Source organism: Tamandua tetradactyla, chromosome 3 (genome assembly GCF_023851605.1).
Source record: "Tamandua tetradactyla isolate mTamTet1 chromosome 3, mTamTet1.pri, whole genome shotgun sequence".
In the NCBI taxonomy this organism is placed as follows: Eukaryota; Metazoa; Chordata; class Mammalia; order Pilosa; family Myrmecophagidae; genus Tamandua; species Tamandua tetradactyla.
The window spans coordinates 202,089,782-202,107,028 of NC_135329.1; positions in this window are offsets into that span (position 1 = coordinate 202,089,782).

The following is a 17,247-nucleotide window of genomic DNA, read 5'->3' on the forward strand; positions in this document are numbered from 1 at the left end:
ACACTGTCACTCAGTCATCTGGAAGGAGCGAGGATTCCTTACCACAAAAGGCTCACCTGTTATTAATGCTAAGCTCAGTCAATGCCTGCTCCAAGCACTTCTATTGCCCTCACAGGTGACCATCATCCATTGCAAAGGGCACCAAACAGACAACTCCGATATCACCCACAAAAATAACTGGGCTGATGCTATTGCACGAAAGTTGACTAAAGAGCCCTCTCCTTTAAACCCTCCAGAACCGGTTCTTTTCTTTACTCTTCCTTCCCTCCAACTTATTTACTCTTCCAGGGAACATGAAAACCTCCTTGCACAGGGAGGCTCAACTACACCAGAAGGCTGGATCTTCCTTAATAACAAGGTGACTCTTCCAACCAAACAGACCCCCGATATTCTTTCTCAAGTACATTCATCACTTCATATCAAACCCAGGGCCCTCACAAGGTTCCTCCAGCCCTTATTCCATCACCCATCTCTAACTCACCTCATAATGTCAGTCTACTCCTCTGCCCCCACTTGCCAGGTAACAAGCTGGCAAGAAGTGTTGTGCCCCACTTTCCCAACTCATCAACTAAGGGGCCACCTTCCAGGGCAGGACTGGCAAATCGACTTTATACACATGCCCACCCACAAAAAATTACGATACTTGCTAACTATAATTGACTCCTTAACAGGCTGGATAGAAGCTTTCCCTACTACATGGGAAACTGCTGACGTGGTGGCCAACATCCTCCTGAAGCAAATCATTCCCCGCTTTGGACTACCCACCTCCATCCAGTCCCATAATGGCCCAGCTTTTATTTCTCAGGTGGTCCAGCAAACCTCATCGGCCTTGGGAGTAGAATGGAAACTACATGTTTCTTACCGACCCCAATTCTCTGGTAAAGTAGAACTAATGGTCTCATCAAGACACAACTAACCAAGTTAGCCATTGAACTACAACAATCCTGAGTTGACCTTGCCCGACTATGCGCTGCCCCACAGGCACCTACTTTTTTTTTTCCATGTGCAAATGTCTCTTTATTTCCCCACTCTCAGTTCTTCCAAGTATACAGCTTGCAAAGGTTTACAGGATCATATGGAAACCCTACCTCAAGTCTCCTGTGGAAACAGCACACTGCCATCCAGAAGGGATGTACCACTTTCCTTCCCAACCAATAGTGGATCAGTACAATTCTTTCTTCAGCACTTGTATCTCTCTGTTAATTTTTAAACAGTTGTATTTGCACACCATGCATTTCAACCTAAGTAAAAAATCAAAGGTTCCCAATAGAGTCACATATTCGTGCCTTTGCCACCACCATCTATATGAAGACATTTCCTTTTCATCCACAAAGAATCCCATACCACTCCCTTATATACCAGGCACCTACTTTTTAAAGTCCTTTTGAGCTCATGTACAGCTGCCCATTCCTACTTAATCACCACCTGCCAGTGCAGCCCCCACTTTGGGCTCTTACTTATCATATCTTTCCCTAATCAGGCACCTGTTGCAGGAACACACCGATCAATTCCTGCCACAACCCGGGGAAATTGATACTGCTGATCCTCCCCACGGTCTCCAGCCAGGGGACGAAGTACTCCTTAAACAGCTTCTGCCTGGACCACTCCAACCGCGGTGGACTGGCCCACACACAGTGATTCTTACCACTCCTACGGTGGTAAAACTATTGGATGGCTCCTCTAGGTATCACCTATCATGGGTCAAACTATACAAATGAGATGAAGACCCTACACTTGTCACCCCCTGGGGCCCACTCAGGTCTGCATCACTCATGCTACCCATTCTCCTAACCCCCATTGAGGGCACATCCTACGTATGGAAGTTCAAAATCAGGGAAACCTTTAGCCAAGATGATAGATTGACCACTTATATAATTGGTGCAGGAGACTGCCCTCTAACAGGTTGTAGCCAGCCTATAACCATCCCCATAAATCCTAAATCAGTCGAAACAGACCCGAGGCCATATGCCTGTTTTCCATACGCCTAAATTAGAAATTACTGTAACCAAAGTAACTATAACAACATATATGGGGGATGCCCCTATTGGTCATGCAGAATACATGATGCTTACAAGGAGGCAGTTCATAAAGGTACCTTCTACATTAACTCCCAGCAATTTTACATAAATATTGCAGATCCCTGGGACACAAGATGGGTAGTAGGAATCCAAGGCAAGCTATACTACAGTGGCTGGTCCCGATACCCTATAAGCACCATTGAAATACACCGCGAATATGTCCTCATTAATACTACTTTTACCCAGGGATCCATCGACATTTTGCAGGCTGAGCAAAGCCTCTCCAGCCACCTTGCCCAAACCTCCACCTCAACACCCCTCATACGTGGCTCCAAATCCTCCAACAAACCTTACAATTCCTCAACCAAATGCGGATACTCCCTGAGGTATCCCACTGTTTCCTCTGTGCATCATTGAATAGGCCACTATTGGCAGCCATCCCTATAAATCTTACTCAAATACACAATCATAGCCCTGATTCCTGCCATACCACTTTAAAAAATGTCCCCCTATGGGAACCAGAGCCTGATAATCTTCCCTACCTCCTGAAAACCTGCTACCTCACACACACAACCATAAAACAAACAAAACTTCATAGCAAGTGCCAGACTAACATCACTATCCACACCACAACCCATGCCCCCAAAGGACAAGATTTCTGCTGTAACGGAGCTCTTACCAAGTGTCTTAACTCCACTGCCCCAGGACCGTGCTTCCTAGTAACTATTGTTCCTCAATTGACCCTCTATGGGGCATCCGAACTAACTTGGCCACTGCCTTCTCTTCACTCCAAAAGGGCTGCCTTTCTTCCCATCCTGGCAGGCATCAGCCTAACCGCTTCAGTCGCAGCCTCAGCCACAGTGGGAGGGGTGCTGGGACACAATATTTTAACCTCTCAAAATTTTGAAACTTGACCTCAGGTAGCCCTGGAATCAACATCAGAATCCCTCTTCTCTCTACAATGCCAACTCACCTCACTAGCCCAGGTAACTCTTCAAAATCGACGGGCCTTAGACCTGCTGACAGCCGAAAAAGGAGGAACATGTATATTCCTCCAAGAGGAATGCTGCTATTATATCAACGAGTCGGGTCTGGTGGAACAAAATATTCAAGCCCTAAACAAGGGCTTGAATAGACAATCTCTATCACAGGAAACAAGGAACCAACTCTGCCTTAAGGTGGTTTTCTTCTCCTCTGGTGACATGGCTCCTTCTGCTACTAGGACCAGTTATCCTAATGTCTCTTTTGTCTCCTAACTCCCTGCCTCCTCAACTTCCTTCAGGGATGCATGAAGGAACTATCCCAGGTAGCAGTCAACCAAATGCTCCTACATCATTATCATCACCTGCCTTCCTCACCAGATTCCTACAGCCAGCCTCCCCACTCCTCTAGCCATAATGGTTCCAGCCTATAACCCCACATTGACCCATTACAGCAGAAAGTAGCCAGAAAGATCTTGGCACCCTCTTATCACAAAAATGCTGGAATGTTAGGTTGGGGGAACGGGGAAGGGCACTGCAACTGGAGCTGCGGAGGCTGTGTCGCCCCTCCCAACATGACCTCCGGAACTAGTGAACTGCCCCTTCCATATGTCACCTGACCTCCATCCTTAAAAGCTGCCTGCACCAAAGCCTGCACACGGACTCACCTCTCTCCATCTTGGGTTTGGTGAGTTCTACCCGGGAGTGCAGAAATAAACTCACCCACTTTAAATTTCCTGGTCTACCTTTCTTCTTTTGCCTCCTAAATCTTTCAGGAAGCACCACCTCTGCATCCTTTATGTCTTTCATGATGCCCTTAAGTTCTACCATTCTCCTGGGCTGCAATAATATTTTGACTTACTTTCTTAGTAAGGAATGAGCTTAGAGCAGTGCCAGAAACTTCCACTTGGACTTCCCCCATTGTGATGAGTCTTATGCCACTGGGTAATGAACCAATATATGCTTAATCCAATTGTAAAGTATATTTATTACAATTACACTCTTGAGCCCATGATGTTAGGCATTATTAGCAGGATTTTAGCCCAGATTCCATTTGTCTTTTGCCCCCACACTCCACCCATACACCTTCCCACTCCTTATCTAAAACAAGTGTTGTGATAAAACTGTGAGTCTCTAGAGATTAATGTCAACTCAGAGCCTGTGTCTATTATCCTCTAAATATGTGAGTATTTGTTTTCCAAGGCTTCAGCCTTCCTAGTAAATGGTTAAAAGTCCCTTTGGGGAAGGACTGAGGGAATCTTTACAATATATATTTGCTATGATGATACAGGATTCTTTCATTTGTGAACTCAGCTACCTCTTCAGTCAAAGAATTCCAGATCTGAGCATTTGCTCAGGGCCTGAATCTAAGAAAGATATCAGAACAGACCACTTCTACGCTCCCATTCCTCCATTACTGCCTTTATCTGATTGCAAATTTTAAGCAACATTTTCACTGGTTACATATCTGCTTTTGCCCCTAGGGACAACATATTATGTTAAGCATCACTACATTTCCTGTGGATCAAGCCTTCTTGGCTATTGCTTAGACCTTGCCAATCAATTGTTAAGATTTCTGGGGTCCCCTGACTCCTAGTGGTTAAGCACCATCAGCTGGCTTCTATTATTTCAAGACCCCATCTTTACCATTGTTAATAGTGGTCTCAGCTCTGTAACCCCCTCTCCTGTCTTCTCCTCCTGCTCTGCAGAGGAGACACACCATTAAGCTGAGCTTTTGCTGATGTCCTTCTCCCAAGCACCTTCTTAAAGGCTTGAACAGTGATGTTTCTTCTGGATCCTCCTGTAGAACTTGCTCTTTTGTCCTCACACAATATGTCTATTACAGAATGCCACCTCCCTGAACCTTTTATCTTTTCTTTTCCATTGTTTCTCCAGGTTTCTAACAGCCACCCTGGCCTTGAGTTTGTTCTATCCTCTAGAGTCCTGCCAGGGTTTTAATTCTCATGTCCTCAGGGTATTCTGACAAGTCAATGAATTCTTGCTTCTCTAGTCTTATGTTCCAACCCCCTTGTCGATCATGCACAAAATTCTACCCTAAGGGTGTTTCCAGGCTCCTGCCTTTACTAGCTAAAGTAAGTCTTGTAGCATTTTTGCACTATTATCTCTTTTCTCCCATGTCATGGTCCAGTATATCCCCTGGCAGGTTATGCTGAAATTTAAATCTAACTATTGGCCAAGCAGTCAGGAAAGGAGGTTGGGACAAATCATGAGGGGGGTGACTGTTGCTTAAAATGTTCTTCTTTCATGGGGGATGTGCAAGCTTTTAAAAGGTAAAGAAACTACATCACTTCAAAATATGAGCATTCAGTGGAATATACATAGGGCCTTATTTATTTATTTAAAGAAGTTGTAGTTTTACAGAAAAATCATGTAGAAAACACCGAATTCCCATATACATCTCACACACAGTTTTCCCTATTAATAACTGTTAAGGCCCAGACCAAGTTCATGAAGTGCATGAGCTGATGCTACCACTAGATCAAAAAGCATGCTAGGCACAGAAGTAGATATAGGTTTATTAGGACTTACGAACAGGAGAAAGTCAGAAGGTGTGATAAGAGTGCAAGGGGTAATAATGTATATGATTTTAGAACAAAGATAGTCCATATAGTTTGAGGATATCGAGCCTCTGGTAAAATCATTAAAGGGGCTTAAGACCTAATGTTTTACTAAGATTAATGTTTAAGGCTAAGATACAATCAGTGCCATTTTACATCTGTGATTGCTTTCTTCAACACCTGGGAGATTGTTTGCTTTCTTGACCCTCATCCTGGTTAAGCAGGTTTGCTAAGTGCCGTTTAGGAGGGAGCCTGGGTCCTCAGCCACTGCAGTAGCACTTTGCATTAATGTGTAAATTAAATTGAGGAAACAACATTATTATAACTACACTATTAACTATAGTCCACAGTTTACTTCAAGGTTTACTACTTCTGTTGTACTGTCCTATTTTTTTTAAGAAAATATTATGCAATTTTTATATGCAACCTAAAATTTCCCCTTGGAAGTGCATTCAAATATATATTTCAGTGCCACTGATTTCGGGCACAATGTTGTGATCCCATCACTGCCATCCATTATAAAAAATTTTCCATCATCTCAAACAGAAACTTTGTAATAATTAAGCATTAATTCTCCATTTCCTACCCCTATGTCCTTGGTAACCAGTGTTCTAGTTTCTGATTCTGTGAATTTGCTTATTCTAATTATCCCATATCAGTAATGTGATACAACACTTGTCCTATTGTATCTGGCTTATTTCAGTCAACAAGTTGTTCTTAGGATTCGTATGCCTGGTGGAATGCATCAGAACTTCCTTCTTTTTACGACTGACTAATATCCCATTGCATGTATATACCAAATTTTGTTTATTCTTTCATCAATTCATAGACACTTGTGTTACAGCCTTCTTTTGGCAATTGTGAATAATGCCACTATGAACATTGGTGTGCAATTATGTGTTCAAATCCCTGCCTACAATTTTACCTAGAAACAGGATTAGCAGATCATATGATAATTTTATAGTTAACTCCCTGGGGAACTGCCAAACTGTTTCTCACAGTGGTTGCACCATTATTTATTTCCACCAACAATGAATGAGTGTTCTTATTTCTCTGGTGTCTGCACTCACTCACAATTTTAGGAATTATCCCATTTGCAGAACTTTGAATGCCCCCTCCACTCCTTTTGACTTTTTTCCCCTCCAGGGTGCTCTATTGTATGTCTAAAGCAGGTGATCCCTTGCCCCAGGCCTCTTTGATTTGTTTCTTATACTGCTTTAGCTGTCATCAAGCTGCTTCTGCCTGTAGGGCAAGTTCTGAGAGGATGAGCTAGAGACAGTTTCTTGGTTCATTCTTTCAGGCTGCCACCGAATAGGTTGGCAATGACCTATAGGCACCCCACTAAGCAGAGAGGTGCTACTCTTTTCCACCTGGAACAGGGCCAGGAACGAACAATGGAGGAATACACTTGCTCCAGGAAGGGGTATGGAGGAGCCAGCGAGGATGCCAGGAGCATCTACCATTTTTAAAGCTGCATTTTCTTGATTCAGCACTCTCCTTGTTACTGGGACCCCTGAATTGTCTTCCAGTGTTTAAGGAATGTGGCTGGTTTTTGTTTTTGTTTTGTTTTTTTTTTAAGTTGTTCAAAGAGTGTGAAGAAAGGGCACTCTTGAACATCTCATGCTGCTGTTTTGGTCATGTAGATAATATCAAATGTTGGTGGAACACAGACCTGGAACTATAGGAACCTTCATTAATTGCTAGTGTGAATAAAAATATTGTATGGCCACTTTAGAAGATAGTTTGGCAGTTTCTGGGTTGTATTTTGACTTTCATGCACCCCTTCCTCAATAAAAAATATTAATAATAAACTATATTTTATATCAGCATTGGTATAAAGACAAATTCATAATGGTTCATTACTATATATTCATTATCATTGTATGTAATTGTGCAGTTTGGAACTGTTGTGTGCCCACGAAAAGCCATGTTTTCTATCCTGATCTAATCTTGTGGGGGAAGCCATGCTCTATAATCCTGATTCAATATTGTAGGGTAAAGCCTTTGATCAGATTGTTCCCAAGGACCCACTCAATTGTGGACATGAACTTTGGTTAGATTACTTCCATGGAGATGAGGAATGCCCAATTGTGGGTATGACTTTTGATTAGATGGAGATGTCGCTCCACCCATTCAAAGTGGGTCTTAAGTAGTTTACTAGAGTCATTTAAAAGGGAAAACATGTTGGAGAAACTGCAGATGCAGTTGCTTAGAGAACAGCTGCTTCAGAGCCAAAAGAGATGCAGACATTTGGAGATGTTTGGAGTGCCAACAGAGAGAGTAGAAGCCTAGACTTGGACGTTTGGAGATGCAGAGCCCAGCAGATGTCACCATGTGCCTTTCCATGAGATGCTAAGCAAGCCAGAACCCAGAATTGTGCTCCAGAGGAGATAAGTGAAAGCCTACAGATGCTTAGAGAGGAAACAACAGGCATCAGAAGCCGGAAGCAAAGGAATCTGGGTGAAGGACCAGCAGACACCAGACACATGCCTTCCTGTGTAACAGATATCAGCCTTTCTTGAGTCAAGGTATCTTTTTCTGATTCCCTTAGTTTGGACATTTTTATGGCCTTAGAACTATAAACTTGTAACTTAAAAATTCCATTTTTAAAAGCCATTCCACTTCTGGTTTATTGCATTTCAGCAGCATTTAGTGAAGTAACACAATAATATAATTAATACAATATATAATTATATTTTTTCTTCTGATTTTAAAATATTTTAGTGGACCTTAAAGGTATAGTAGCACTAAGCATTTTGCCTACTGTCCATAATGGATAATTCATCCCTGAACCTACAAAGCCAAAAGCCTCAGGGGTATCCACTCAGCTATCCCCATCCTATGTATATATCAGGGTCCTAAGTTTTCCCAGCCATGACTCTCATCTTAGGGTAACCAACCTGCCTCGACTGAGCACTTAAATGTCTTTGGAGCTCTGTAATCTTATTAATTCCTTAGCTTGCTCTTCAGCTGTGTCTATTCCCCCACTACAGCAGACAAGAGCCTCTTTGAAAGCTATCAAAGAGATACTCTGGCTTTCATATTTAACCTCTATTTATTCACCATCATCCATCTCTCATTATTCCTCTTCTAGGAATCAATATACCTTAATAATAGCCTGCTGTCTCCAACTGTCTACCCCTGCAGACATCTTTGCTCCCATAACTTCGAAATTCCTGAGTCATAGCACTGGAAAAGGCATCACCCTCAACTGGGACCACTGGTTAAATCTTCAGCTCCCTATTCCATGCAGAATGGGACATGCTCTGCCAGCTAAGCAGTGAATGATATAGTCCCCAATCCTCATTTCAGTGTCTACTTTTTCAGGCCACTTCTGAAGTCAATTATGTCAGACCAGGTCCTCTGAAAAGCAGACCACAAGACAGAATTAGTCAGGCAAGTGAAACAAACACCTGTGAAGGATGAAGGGGAGAAAAAGACAGAATAGGTGGGGAGACCCTTCAGATGGTGACATGGGTGTGATGTGAGAGAAAGAAGAGGAGAAGAAAGAGGATTGGGTAAGCAGAGCCTCGACTCTAGTGCAGCTCTGAGAAATTCTTGGCCAGCCTGCTAAGGATCACCAGGAAAAGATTGCCCATCATGGCATTCCCCATTGGCAGGAATGTCCCAACTCTTATCTCCCTGCTCTATTCCATTGTTGGCCTAGGGAGAGTATGGCCACAGCATGAATTCTAAGTTGATTCCAAAGTGGCATCAGCTAAGGCTTCTCTCAAAGGGAAAACTAAACAACGCACTTCTGTGGCCACTCCGTTAGATAAATCTCTATTGATTTGCCTATCTCTATTATCTGTCTCTATCTAAGTTTGTAAGATTTCATCATACAAATGTAGGATTCATCCCAAGAATTCAGGTATTTATCCACGCTGGAATATATTTGGTGGACTTCACCCATTACTGGGTTTGGGTGGAAGACATGCAAAAATCAAAAGTTGGAGAATAGTTTTTATTTTCATTGGTCCTTCCCTGTTTATTCAAAATATTCAACATGCACAACTTTTGCAGTTGGATATAAAAAGCCTTAACATTTATTTTAAAACAGAATTAAGAGTCTTCACTGCTAATTCAAAGTAGCTAGAACTAATGCTGTCTGAACCTGCTGCGAATAATAATCATCTTACAAGCTTTAGCCAATTAGATCAATGAAGTCCCCCAATCTTCTCTCATTCCTCCACATGCAGAGTCACACACCGGCCCACTGAGTGGTTTAGTCTGTATCACCTGCATAGCACCCCATCTGAGAGATTTGATAAGAAATGTCCCCAAAGACACCAGTGAAATCTCTTTTCCCCTGAACAAGGATGGAAAGAAGCAGGTCAGCATCAAGGAAGCTAAGGCAGATGGTACCATGTGACATCTTTAAACAGACAATACAAATACTTTATACATTTAATTTAATGTTCTAGAGCTTAGCAAACAATTTCCCTCAAGATAAGCTTTGACCAAACATGGTAACTCAGGCAATTTGCTCGTATACAAACCAAGAGGACCTGGAACTGTTCAACAAACTGGGTTCAAGCTGAGCTATAAGAGCAAACTAAGCACATTTTAAAACAACCATAACAATAGCGAAGATAATAATTATAATCCCTCCAGTGAGATATCAGTTCACTGTGACCACCAGAATGAATGTCAAGTACCCTGCCTGGCTCAGTGCTCCCTTGGACCTTTGCATCTGCAAGTCCAGAGTCAGGCGGCAGTTTTCATTTGCTTACTTACCCTCAAAACACTGCCAATGGCTCATGTTGCAAATGTGTTTATATTTAGAAGAACAGGTGTGTGGCCCAGTTCTATATCAAGGCAGCACCCTTTTGGTATCATCTTGATGCATTTCACGGAAATGAAATGGTTTAATATGGAAAAGGAAAGGGCACTCCATTTACCCTGACTGCCCAGTGGGCTGTACAAAGCATGTGGGGAATTTTAGGTCATCTGTTCTGTTCAGATCCTGTTCCACTGTCCCCTCTGTACATAAGCCTGCAAATTATTTTATGTTTCTTTGTTTTTCTTTCTTCCTTCCTTCCTTTCTTCCTTCCTTTCTTTCTCTCTCTCTCTTTCTTTCTTCTTTCCTTATTAATTTTTGTATCAGCTGGTGATTTCCTAGGAAAAAAAGCTGTCAGAAGCCCAGGTATCTATTGCAGCCACAGTAACTTCCCTGCTCTGTCACCTGGGTGATTTATGATCATTGACCTTTAGTGGTCCTTTAAAATGGAGGAAATAACCCCAAGATTGTTGTGCAACTCAAATGATACAATGCTGGTGAAAGAGTTTCATAAACTCGAAAGAACTCCACAGATATAAAATGCCATGATGCATGCAAAAAAACTTTCAAAACTAAATATTCTCGACAAATGCAGACTAAAATGAAATGGGGAGCTATTATAAATGACAGATACGTGAGAACATCCAAGACCAGGTGTTTATGAAGACAGCAGCTTTGTAGCTCCTCTGATCACAATTGCTATTCAAAATTCTGATAAAAACATAATATAGGTGGAAGTGGAGGCACTTGGTTATACTGTAGATGATCCTGCTAATGATTTTAACTCTGGTTCAAGCTGTCCTCTTAACTCAATTCAGCATACAATGTGGCCCTGTTAGAATGTGTATCATTCATTCTGAGGCATCCCTGAATGACACAAAAGCTAAGCAGGCAGCTTTTCAGTGGGCAAGGGAAAGGAAATTGTGTTTGCATTCGAATTTCACTTCTGTTTATAATATTATATGGTGGGGAGGGGTTGGTATATGTTATTAAAAGCTATATAAACAATAATTTAATAATTGATGGGGAAAATATTTATTTTTCATAAAGAGGTATTTACAACCTCACTTCATCATAAGTTCCTCTTGGTAGAAAAATTCGTGTCTACCCAGTGAATTTTATTTTCCCATATTATGCTGGACCTTCCATCTCATAAATCCTAATGCACACGATTTCCATATTCCTAAGCTCCGGTGACAGCTCCTGCAACTGGAATGCTCTTGAACTTTCTCTTGGTCATTTCATCATGCATCAGGTTTGAATTCTCTGTAGGTGCTCTGACATACAGGCAAGAGGAAGGGGACTGTCACTCCAAATATGCCGAGCTAAAAGACAAGACTCCTATCATCATAAATTCCCAGAAAAGAGGGGAGCTATGGGAGGGCATCTAATCCACCCCCTCCTCCAGGACTGGAACTCCCCTGCAAAGTGCATGGCCAAGGGGCTGTTCAATGTCCATTTGGTGAGCCCACTGCTCAGTGACTGGAGCTGCCTGGGAAATATCGCCTTAGAGATTCGTGCATGACCCAACTGCATGCTTATGTGTCTGCGTGAAGTTCAAACTGCTGGTGCTAATCTATTAGACCCTATAAGGCCAAGATTTTGATGACAGGGAAGGACTAATATTATGTCTTTACTGGTTACTGCTTCCCTCTTACTGCTTCGGGGGGAGGAAACAGTAAGCTTCCATTGATGCTACCCTAAAGGAAGGAAAAAAGGCTCTATTTATTATTGTTCCACAAGTACAAATAGGCAACCAGGACAACGACTCAAGTAAAATAATTTAGGTTAGTTTTGAGGGCTCTTGGTTGTTTTGTTTGCTTGTTTTTGTTGTTGTTGTGTTTTGGTTTAAACAATAGGAATGTCTTGGCTCATGGTTTTGAGACGGAGAAGTCCAAAATTGAGGCATCAGCAAGGTGATGCTTTCTCCCAGAAGACTGATGTTCTGGAGCTGGCAGCCAGCAGTCCTGGGTTCTTGGTCCACAGCCATGGTGACACAGCAATGTGCATAGTGACATTTTCTCCTTTCTCTTCCCGGTTCTGCTGACTTCCAGCTTCAGACTGTCTCTCTGTGGCCTTCTCTATCAGGCATCCAGTGGAGGAGCAAGACGCCTCCTGATTAAAAAAGAAAAAAAAATAGACCCCTCTTGATTGAGCTGAGCCACTCCTCAACCACAGTAGCCACACCAAAAGGTAGGGCCTGTTTGTAAAGAAGGCAGGCACAGATCCTTCTTGTTTTTTGTCCTTTTAAACTAAAGCTATAAAGCTTTTGGTCTACTTAAAAGGAATAAGTAATGAAATATGCATTGTAAACAGATCATAGCAAGTTGAGGAAGGACACTATGAGACTGAAGGGAATGGGCGGGAGCGATTGGAGAAAAATAAGAGTGGGGAGACTAAAGGCAGAGAAATGGAGAAGAAGAATCAAGAAGGGTAAAATGAACAGAATGAGACAAGATGGCACTTTAGAGACAGGAGGAAAAGAGAAAAGGAGGGAGAAAGAAGGAAGGGAGGTTGGAAGGGGATAAGGGGCAGATCTGAGGTGAGTGCAATGGTCAGAGTTAAATTACTCATTAGAATCCAGGCCACCTGTGCACTGTGTCTAGGCCAGTCATAAAAATAATAGTTAAGAATGACATTTGTGGTGGGCCACAGTGGCTCAGCAGGCAGAGTTCTCGCCTGCCATGCCAGAGACCTGGGTTTGATTCCCGGTGCCTGTCCATGCAAAAAAGGAAAAAAAGAATGACATTTACTGAATGTTTACTATCTCCCAGACACCATTCTAAGTATTTTAGACGTAATCCCCACCACACCCTGTGAGTTTGAGTCTATTATTACAACCACAGTTAACATCCTGGCACATGAGAAATCTACCCTCTTCTACTCTTGGGTACAATGACTGTCAGGACAGGATTTGTACTCGGGGAGCCTGCCTCCAAGCCCCTGCCACTTGTCTCCCTGCCCCCCTGCCCTTAGACTGCTCTCCAAGCCGGTGATTAGCCAGTTTCACTGTCCCTCGAGATTTCCATTAAACTGGCAGAAGTTGAAAGCAACCCTTTTTTTGCATCTAGATACATACTAGCTAGCAGTGCTAGCAATTTGTAAGTCCATTTTAGAATGAAAGTTTATTTTCTTCAGGGATGTATCAGATGTACTTTAGACGTTTAAAGATGCTTGGCAATTTTCTAGCTCTGTTTCAAGCTCTTATGACAGTTCCCAAAGTTTTAATTGCCTTATTGTTTTGCTTGAAGTAATCGGAGTTGCTTTATTCCTTGTTACTCAGACATTTTAATTAACAATAGCACTTATTTCTGCTTCAGATTAGATTCTCTTTCCATAACCAAGCTGACATTAAGGGAATAATCACAGAAAAAAAAGTCTATAAAAGCCAGAAACAAATATTACATATATATATATATATGTAATATATATACATACAGACACAACATTGGGCATCATCAATAAATGCCTAATGAATAAATGAAATGGATTAACCATTAATGAACAAGATGGATCACTTCTGATAATATTTATACTGCCTAACTCCAGGAGCCTCTTCTGGAAAGCCTCACCAGTAGAAAAATTATTCCTACATGAAGTCAGTAAGATCAAAGAAATATCATTTATTTTCCAGGAGTCTGCTGAAATTATGCCTAGGATCCACTCAGGAAAACCGAATGGTTTTAGTTTTTTTTTTTAAACAGAGAAGCATTACTACAAGGAATTAATTGTTTCCAGTGGTGTCTCCAGTGGAGAAAGAAAGAGCAAACATCTCTAGCCCTAAGCTGGTGAATTTTCACAGCCTAGTTCTGCTGTTGTGTTGTGGGACATGCTGTCAGTTTGGGAGGTGAGCATAGAAAGTCCACTGTGAAGCCAAGAGTCTGCTTAGCTGTACCCTGCATAGAAAATGCCTAGATGAAGAAGGGATTGCAGCAGAATTATATACCACCCAGGGAGTTACTGCTACAGAAACATCCGATTGCCAATCTATCCGAAACTCCATGATTTGTCCCGCTAAGCAACCTGCACAAACTAACTGTATGATCAATAAAAGAGAAACAAGAATTTGATTAGGAGTACTTTATAATTGCGTAAACATTTAAAAATAAAAATAAGAAGCATTGTCCGTTACATAAAGGAGTTAAAAATCATCTCTTTGTTCTATTGTCTAGTTTATATTTGATTTTTTAAATTGCCATGATCATTATTACTACTTCTGTCATCAACTCACTTTTCAAGCTTAGTTCTTTGAAATTCGTTTTTCAGATCAGAAAATTAATAATACTCACCTGTCAAAGCGACTGTGAAATTATTTAGTGAGGGGGGAAAGTTGTTAGGAAAGAGTTTATTAAAGAACAATTCCAATTGTAAAGTGCCACCAAGACTATAAGAATATCTTACTAAGTCACTTAAAGTGGATGGAGATGATATCCACAAGTTTTATTATAGCTCTTATAGATAGCAGTTATTTGAAGGAGATTGCTTTATTCTGATCCCTGAAGTCGATTTTGAGGTTGATGTCATTTAATTTTATGTATGCATTCAGAGAGCAATGAAATGGTTTGATGGAAACACACATTTCAGGAGCTTTCTTTTATTAGATTGAAAAAGCAGGTAGTTAGACTTGCATTGCTTGTTCACACACACACACACACACACACACACACACACACACACACACACACACAATATCATCATGATGGCCCAAGTTTTATGTTAGGTAAAACAGCGGCATTCTGAAAATTAATTAATCTTATCTGGAACTGCAGCTGCCTTACATTAATTTTGATCAAATTCTGAATGCCATTTGCAGCCAAGATAATTTCACTGAGCGCCAAGGCGATGGTGTTACATTTAGGCGGGCGGGTCCAGCGAATCTTGTCCATCAGCACAGCAGGGAATCTGCTGAGCTCATAGATTTAAAATCCTCAAGACAATTTCTGTTTCCTTAGAGGCTCTCCTAAGTGCCCTGGGCCTCCTGACAGATTCAGGCTGAGATTCCTCTCACCTGCATGCGGAAGAGACCTCTCCTTCTTTCCTCTTCAGCAGTTCTGGATCTATGCATTCAAAATAATGTGATGTGAAGAGTTACATTAGCCTGTGGGAGGCACTGACCAAGCATCAACCCTTGAAAAGTTTAATCCAGGAATCAGGTTCATCTGTGGCATAAATAAGGCTAAAAATCAGGAGGAGTAGGCAATATTCGTAACAATATATTTAGAAAAAATTTATACTGTTTAAAAACGGGCGTGACTTTTACTTGGTTCTCAGACATTCCTTTGATACAGCATAGTATTATGGTTAAAAACATGTAAGCCAGGGTGGGCCACAGTGGCTCAGCAGGCAGAGTTCTTATATGCCATGTTGGAGACCCGGGTTCGATTCCTGGTGCCTGCCCATGCACACACACATAGAAAAACGCATAAGCCAGTGTCAGCTAGCCTGAGTTTAAATCCTGCCTCTGCTGCTTTGTGAATTTAATATTTAGGGCAAATTACTTCACTGCTCTGAGGCTCAGTTTCCTTACCCATAAAATGAAAATAACAATAGTACCTATTTCAAAGAGTCCTTACGAGGATTAAATGAGTTAAAATCTGTAAAGAGCTTAGAATGGTGCTTGGCGAGCACTATGTGGTTATTAAATAAATAATAACACTGGAGTGTCACCACTAGCTCTGTACGCACAACACACACAAGCTCCAATGCTGAAGCAATAAATCCTTCTGAGAAAGAAAATCACAGATTCCCAGAGCCTTATTTTCAGAGTCGCTCATGTTGCTTCCAGACACTGGCTATTTAATCGTTCCAGAACAACCAAGAGAGAATTTACGCAAATAAACTTCTCCTTTTACAGAAGAGAATGCTGCTGTACAGGAAGATCAAGTGTTTTCCTTGAAACGACTCAAGGAACTCAACCCCTTCCCCACGCTTATTGCTCTGCCAGACTTACTTGTTATTAGGCATGAAGCAATAATAAATTAATAGGAAATGAAAAAAACAAAATGCATGAAATTCAAACCAAGTTAAGAAATAGGGGTGCACATGGAGAAAATAATCCATTGTATGAAGTTAATGCAACTTTTTAGAAGCTGATCTCTTCTTCCTGATTGCTGCAGGAAACTAACAGTACTGCTGAATGGGATAATTTCCATTCAAATTTCCAAAATAAGAGAATAAATAAAATATGTAGGTAGCTTTAAGCACGAAAAGACCACTGGTGCATGAAAGACATGTAAAAGTCAGAAGTGTGATCAGATTCTGCCGGGCCGGGAAGACTAAAACAGTATTGGAGTGAATATGGGAAAATGGATAGCTGTATGGTGGGATGTCTCTCCTGGTCAGGGTGTTAAAAAGCGAAGAAATGAATATGAGAAAAGTTAAGGCGGGAATGATGTACATTTTCACCTTTCCCCTCCAAATAGCATTTCAAGATCTTTGTCATGTCAACTCCTGTTTGTGCAAGAATCCTTGGATTTCACCCAGTCCAGCAAAGTGTTCTAGTCAGGAGGGAAGAAGGGATGGAGGTAGAGGGAGGCAGGGGTGGAGGAGAGAGAGATTGAGAGGAAGGAAGGAGGAGGGGGGATTGATTTCCAATTATTTCCATGTTAAAAGCATGACTTTGAAAACAATTGGTAACTTCTAATACTTACATTTTTACCTGATATCAAAGCAATATATGTTCATCGCTTAATACTAGGAAAATATCTGGAAGGAAATCATACTCACTTTAATTCTCTCTAACTCTACTGTGAGTAGGTAGGTATCTTGGCTTCTGTCTTTTTTCAGCCCTGACCTCAATGCCTAGGAATTCAAGTAGATAAATTAGTATGTAAGTAACTTTGTAGTTTACTTTTTTGTAGTTCGTTATATTGTGAGCCTTTTCCTATACC